Raw genomic sequence first — 6,096 nt, 5'->3', positions numbered from 1 at the left:
GAGTAAACTGGGAGTTCTGAGTACAGTAGCTTTTCATTGGCTGAGCTGTGGCTGCCCCTCATTGGCTGGGCTGTTGCTGGGGCGGAAGAAACCTTCCCCTCTTGCTGGGCTAGTAAGGTAGCTCCACCTGCAGGCTTGGGTCTGCAATTGACGAAGAGTGGTGGGGCCGGAGAGCTTCACCTGCCGGCCTCCGGCTCCACTCTCAATGAGGCTGCCTTTCATTAATTTTCACACTCCGCACCCGGGCCAGAGGATGGGCACCCTGGGTCTCTGGGCCTGGCTGGGCGCTGGCAGCAGAGATGGGGGAAGGGGAGTGGAGGAACCGGTCCCCCTACCTGGTCCTGATACTGGCCGCCGCTTGGTGAGCCCCTGCCAGGGCCGGGCTGAGTTAGCAGGGACTCCAGAGGCCGGCCTGTGGGGCCGAGCAGACCTGGCTTGCGGCGGCTCCGGCCTTGACCAAAGCCACACGGCTGACCAGCCGCAGAGCCAGAACTCACGCACCGGCCGCCAGGGCCTCCACACGGCGGGGCCTGGGGGCTCCCCGTGCCCTCCGTCCCGACTGCAGGTGAGGCCAGAGGTCCTCAGCCAGCCGGAGCAGTTCTCTCTGATCTACTCGGCACACGCCTTCAGCGTGCCTGGCGGGCTCTTGGTGGAGTTCTCCTACTGGTGAGCGGCCGGGGCTGCAGGGCGGGAGTCGGGGAGCCCGGGGCCAGCGGGCTGTCCCGGGCAGAGGGGGGCACCCTGACTGGCCCGGGTGCACAGGCCGGTGCGTGAGCTGTCCGTTTCCCCAGGGACTCCTACTGGGTGGTGGAGGGGCTGCTCCTGTCTGAGCTGCCCGGGACGGTGAAGGGCATGCTGCAGAACTTCCCGGACCTGGTGCGGATGTAGGGGGGGCGGGCCCCTCAAGGTTGGGGCGGAGAAGGGGGTGCCAAGGGCTTGGCGCCGGACTGGCCTTGGCCTTCGCCGCTGGGCAGACGCACCTCAGCCCGCGTCCTTCCTGGCAGCTACGGACACGTCCCCAGCGGGGCCCGCGTGTATTACCTGCAGCCGAGCCAGCCCCCCTCCTGACTCTCACGAGGGACCGCTACGTGACCCCCACCGACACCGCCTTCCTCCGGTGGGCCCCCCGGCCCCCCTGCTGCCCCGCAGGCCGCCCTACTGGGACCTCCCAGGGTGGGACTGAGGGCCCCCGTGCCTGGGCTGCCGCGGTGCCTGGCTCCACCCCAGGGACAACTTCGGGAGCCTAGCCTTGGAATTGGACTTCTGGATGGAGAACAGGACCATCTCTGTGAGCCCAGGGAGGGGGGGAAGCTACGTCCTGAATCACTATGCTGTCCCTTATGGGGGACCCAGGTGAGGAGCCGCCTGCCCACCTCTCGGTCTCTCGTGATTCACTCTGGTCTGAGGGCCATGACTTAGCCCTGCCTCTCAGATGCTGATGAGGGGGTGGGTGCCTTTGTTGTCAGAAAAGGAATGCCAGTGGGAGCCATGGGAGCAGGGTGGCCCCCCGCGGGCACAGGTGTCTCCCCCCTCCCTCCTCCCCTAGGCTGCATAACAACCACAGGAAGGCTGCAGAGGAAACTTGCCCCGAGGTATTGGGGACGCAGTGGCTGCATCCCTACTCTCCTGGGCCATCCCTGGGACAGGAGAGGCCCCAGAGGACAAAGACAGCAGACAGGACACCGCCGGGGCTGGGGGCTGGGGCTCTGTCTGGGCAAGAGGAGAGGGGTTGCTGGCAGAGTGAGGACACAGAGGAGGACGGCAGACCAGGAAGACCACCGTGGGAGCTTTGCTTCTTTTTTTTTTTTAAAGATTTTATTTATTTATTTGTGAGAGAGAGAATGAGAGAGAGCACATGAGAGGGGGGAGGGTCAGAGGGAGAAGCAGACTCCCTGCCGAGCAGGGAGCCCGATGCGGGACTCGATCCAGGGACTCCAGGATCATGACCTGAGCAGAAGGCAGTCGCTTAACCAACTGAGCCACCCAGGCGCCCATGGGAGCTTTGCTTCTTTGCAGCTTGGCCACCAGCCTGCACCGCAGTGCCACCCCCCCCCACCCCCCCCACCCCACCCCCCCCACCCCACCCCCCACCCCCCGTCCTCCTGAGGCGAGACCCACCTGCTGGCCAAGGCCTAGAGCAAGACCCGGAGCCTCAAGGCCCCTCCCCCTCCTCTCCTCAAACCACAGCCGTCTGGGGATCAAAAACACCTCTCTCCTCTCTCTCTCTGTCTTTCTCTCTCTCTTTAACGCCAGGTTGCCTGAAAGATGTGCATGGTTGGGCTGGGGCTGAGTCACGAGGGCCGCCTGCATACATGGGAGGGTGGGGGCCGACTCCTGAGTGCTGGCTCTCAGATTTTGCACGTTTCTATATTTCTGCACATGGCAGCAATTTTTGCAGAAAGGGTGAAGAGAGTGCATCTGGGCCCGGCACCAGCCTACTGCAGCTGCCTGTTGCTGCCTGTGCCCCCCCAGGGCAGCCTCACGTTCTCACCTCAACCGCTGGGACTTCCGCTCCCCGTGGGAACGGGGCCCGGGGTCAGGGGCTCCCGCCGCGCCCAGCCTACTGGGCATCTCCCTGCCCGTCCAGGAGTTCCACAAACACAGCCCGATGTCAGCAACATTCAGATGCTCCCAGGTGACCCCAGCTCACGGCCCTGGGAGCGATGGGGTTAGCAGTGTTTGTAAATGTCCATGAGAGATGTTTTCAATCAGAACTGGGTCCCAGGAGACCCTGACTGCAGACTCGGCTATGTCCTGGGCAACTCACTCTAACATCCTAGGCCGCTGGTGTAGCAATTGGAGGCTCTGGTCTCCATTAGGGGTTGCAAACTCAAACTCTAGTAACACAAATGTGCAGAAATACGTGGGGATAAGGGAACAACAGTACAAGAGCACTATCTTGGGGAGTGAGGGGGAGTAGGGTGAGCTGGACGTGCTTTCCTGTGTGAAGGTCTCCACTGCAGAAGATGGTTGACCTAAGACAATGCGGGCTCCTTATTTGCTAGATCTCCTGATTTTTCCAAAGGTAGAAACCCCTATTTTGATGCAAAATATCCCAATTTTTAAATGTCTCAGCGTCCCAAATTCTGACGGGGAGTGGTGAGGAGGAGACCTGACCCACCCCGTACTCCCCCAAGCATTCGGGGCCCTTCCCTCCAGGCAGGCCTCAGCCTGCATTGTTGACTCTGGACTATCAGTGCCCCTTTACCTTGAGGTACTCTGAACATGGTTGAAACCCTCTATATAGAAGGAACTCTTAGAAATCATCATAATATAATAATGATAAATTAATTTAAAAAAGAAATCAAAAAGTAAAAAATAATACTGTCGTACTTAGAAAAAAGCTATAGAGTAATTATGGATGGTGGATAAACATAATGCTCTGATTGTTCTTCTCTGGATCTGGATGGGGCCTCTGCCCACGAGGACGCAGCTCCTGGCTGATCTCGGGGTATCTGTGCCTTGATCTTCTTGGATGCCCTCACTTAAGTCCTACCACTGAGCTCGTCTTAACACACTTACAAGCAGATGTATCACTGGTGGGGAAACAACACTTTAAAATATTTATTCGGCTTTGATTTTGCAGTGAGGCTGCAGGCTGTGTGGGGGAAGACCTCGAGAGACGGCTTAGCCTTTTCTTAGTCCTCCATCATCCGGCTCTGCGCCCAAACAGCCCCACTGAACAGGAGCCCTGTGGCTACTTACTGGACCCACCAAACGGGAGGCAGCTGGTGGGGGGTGGGGGGGTTCTCACTGCCCTGACTCCAAAATATTTCTTTGAGGAAGAAACACTACGAGTGGGCGCCTGGGTGGCTCAGTTGGTTAAGCGACTGCTTTCGGCTCAGGTCATGATCCTGGAGTCCCGGGATCGAGTCCCACATCAGGCTCCCTGCTCAGCAGGGAGTCTGCTTCTCCCTCTGACCCTCCTCCCTCTCATGCTCTCTGTCTCTCATTGTCTCTCTCGCAAATAAATAAAATCTTAAAAAAAAAAAAAAGAAACACTACGAGTTCCCTTCTCAGTATCTATTCTTGGGGTAGTGGTGTGACCAGCTCTTTTTTAAAAGTTGATTTCCCAGGCTCCCCTGCAATTAAGGGTGGGCAAGGACGCAATTCTGACAAATGAGAGGCAAGTGAAGGTCACTGGAAGAGGCTCCTTGAAAGGGGAAAGACTCAGCTGGCTTTGCCCTTTGCCCTTCCCCTTCCTGCCCTTGAGCACAGATGAAGTCCTAGGAACGGCAGAAGCCACCTTGCAATGGTGAGGCAATGAACCTGAGGCTGGAAACCACACACTTGAGATGGCAGAACAGAAAGTTGGAGACAGACCGGGTTGTCCGCGGCACCTTCGAGTCATGTTATATGAGGAAAACAAACCCCTTAGTTATTTAAGCCACTGGTTTTCAGTTTTTTGTCACTTCTGGCTGGATAAAGTCTCAACCAGGTCTTTCTGCTGAGGCCTTCCGGTGAGGGCACATTCCTTCATTCCCATCACATGTCCAAGCATGTTCTAATGGCCCAGGAGTACTGTGGGGCCCTGCCTGGCTGGCCTAAATTCAGGTGTGAGGAGCAGACCAATCCATCCATCCGTCTGTCTGTCTGTCTCCGTACCTACCTACTTGGATCCATATATCCATACATATCAGGTGATGCTGAGCAGTTCCATCGACCACCTTCCTCCCAGCCTTGTCTCCCGGAATCAGCTCCAGGCCCCTGGACTTCTCCTCAGCGTGCGTGCAAATGATTCCCGGAGACTCCGAGAGCGGGGAGTCCGGCACGGGGGGTGACTGCCGGCCAGGAAGTAACACGGCCAGCTTCTGGGGTGCTGGTGAGGTTCCATTTCCTGCCCCGATGACCAGCTGTTTGCTTTACAACCATCTGTGCACTGGCGGAGGCGTTTTCCGCACTTTCCTGTACTGTGCGTCAGTTCATTATAAAATCATTTGGAAGCTTAAGCGAGAGTCTGGCAGCCTGCTTGGCGTGGCCCACTGGGTTACAGGAGGGGAAAGGGCCTGTGGCGGCCGGTGCTGGGACCGTAGCAGTGGCCTCCGGCCCGAGGTCACTCGCCGGCGCCCCGCGGGAGCTCTCAGAATAGCGGCCCACCTGCAGATAAGCAGTTTCTATTGTGGTGAGGAGTTAAGAAAACAAAAGGGCAGGCGAGGAACAAGCGGGTCTGTAACACGACAGCCCTCCCCAGCTGTGCACGACTCTGCCGCCTCGAACACCGCCCACTCCTGGCCTCGCGGGCCTCCACCTGCCAGCCGGGGGGGGGGGGAGCCTCGGGCACCTGCACCCCCGGCACGGAGCCCGGCGCTGCAGGGGGCGGGGGGAGCCCCCACCCCCGGCCTGCCCGTCTGGGTCCGCAGACTGAGGCCGCCTCCCAGCCTGCTTCTGCCACATCTGGTGTGCACATCCAGGAGTGCGGCGACTCATGTCAACTCTTCGAGCCTCGGTTTCTCCGTCTGTGAAGTGGGGATGGTATCTCTTCGAGAGGCTGTTGTAAGAATTAGAGACGATGTGTTTTGGGCACGCAGGTGGCGGGAGGGGTGTGTGTGGGGAGTCCTCATGGGTGGAGCCACCCCAGTTAACTCCCTCCCAGCAGCTCAAGGCTGGGAGAATGACCTCCCCTCACTCCCCCGTGCAGGCCTCACGTCGCAGAGCCCACAAACATTCCCCAGGGCTCCAGAGAAGGTGCGTTTAAGGCCAGGCCTCCACTGGCGGAGCCGCCCATCAGCCAGTCACCGGGAGGCTGCTCCGCCGGCCGCCTTCGTGCTCTGAACCCTGCGTGACACAGACCTGTGGCCTGAGGTAGGACAGCCGGCAACCCCCCAAGCTTTACTTCCAAGGATAACGGGGGTCAGAGAAGCCGAGATCAGGGCAAGGCAGGCCTCCCAGCCACAGAGTAAGACTGAGGCTGCGCTGGAGTCCAGGCGAGCCCCTCGGCTCCGCTGTCTGCGTGGCAGTGAAGGGGGGCGACAGCGACTGCTCAGCGCAAGCCCCTCCACAGAGGCCTTCGGCTAAGCACAGTGGGGGAGACCCTTGTCCGAAGCGTGGGGTTTCATCACAGTCGACATGTCTGTCTCAGGCTCGTGTGGGAAGGTT

This window comes from Halichoerus grypus, chromosome 11 (assembly GCF_964656455.1).
Source record: "Halichoerus grypus chromosome 11, mHalGry1.hap1.1, whole genome shotgun sequence".
Classification (NCBI taxonomy): domain Eukaryota; kingdom Metazoa; phylum Chordata; class Mammalia; order Carnivora; family Phocidae; genus Halichoerus; species Halichoerus grypus.
Note: the sequence above shows the minus strand (reverse complement) of the source record.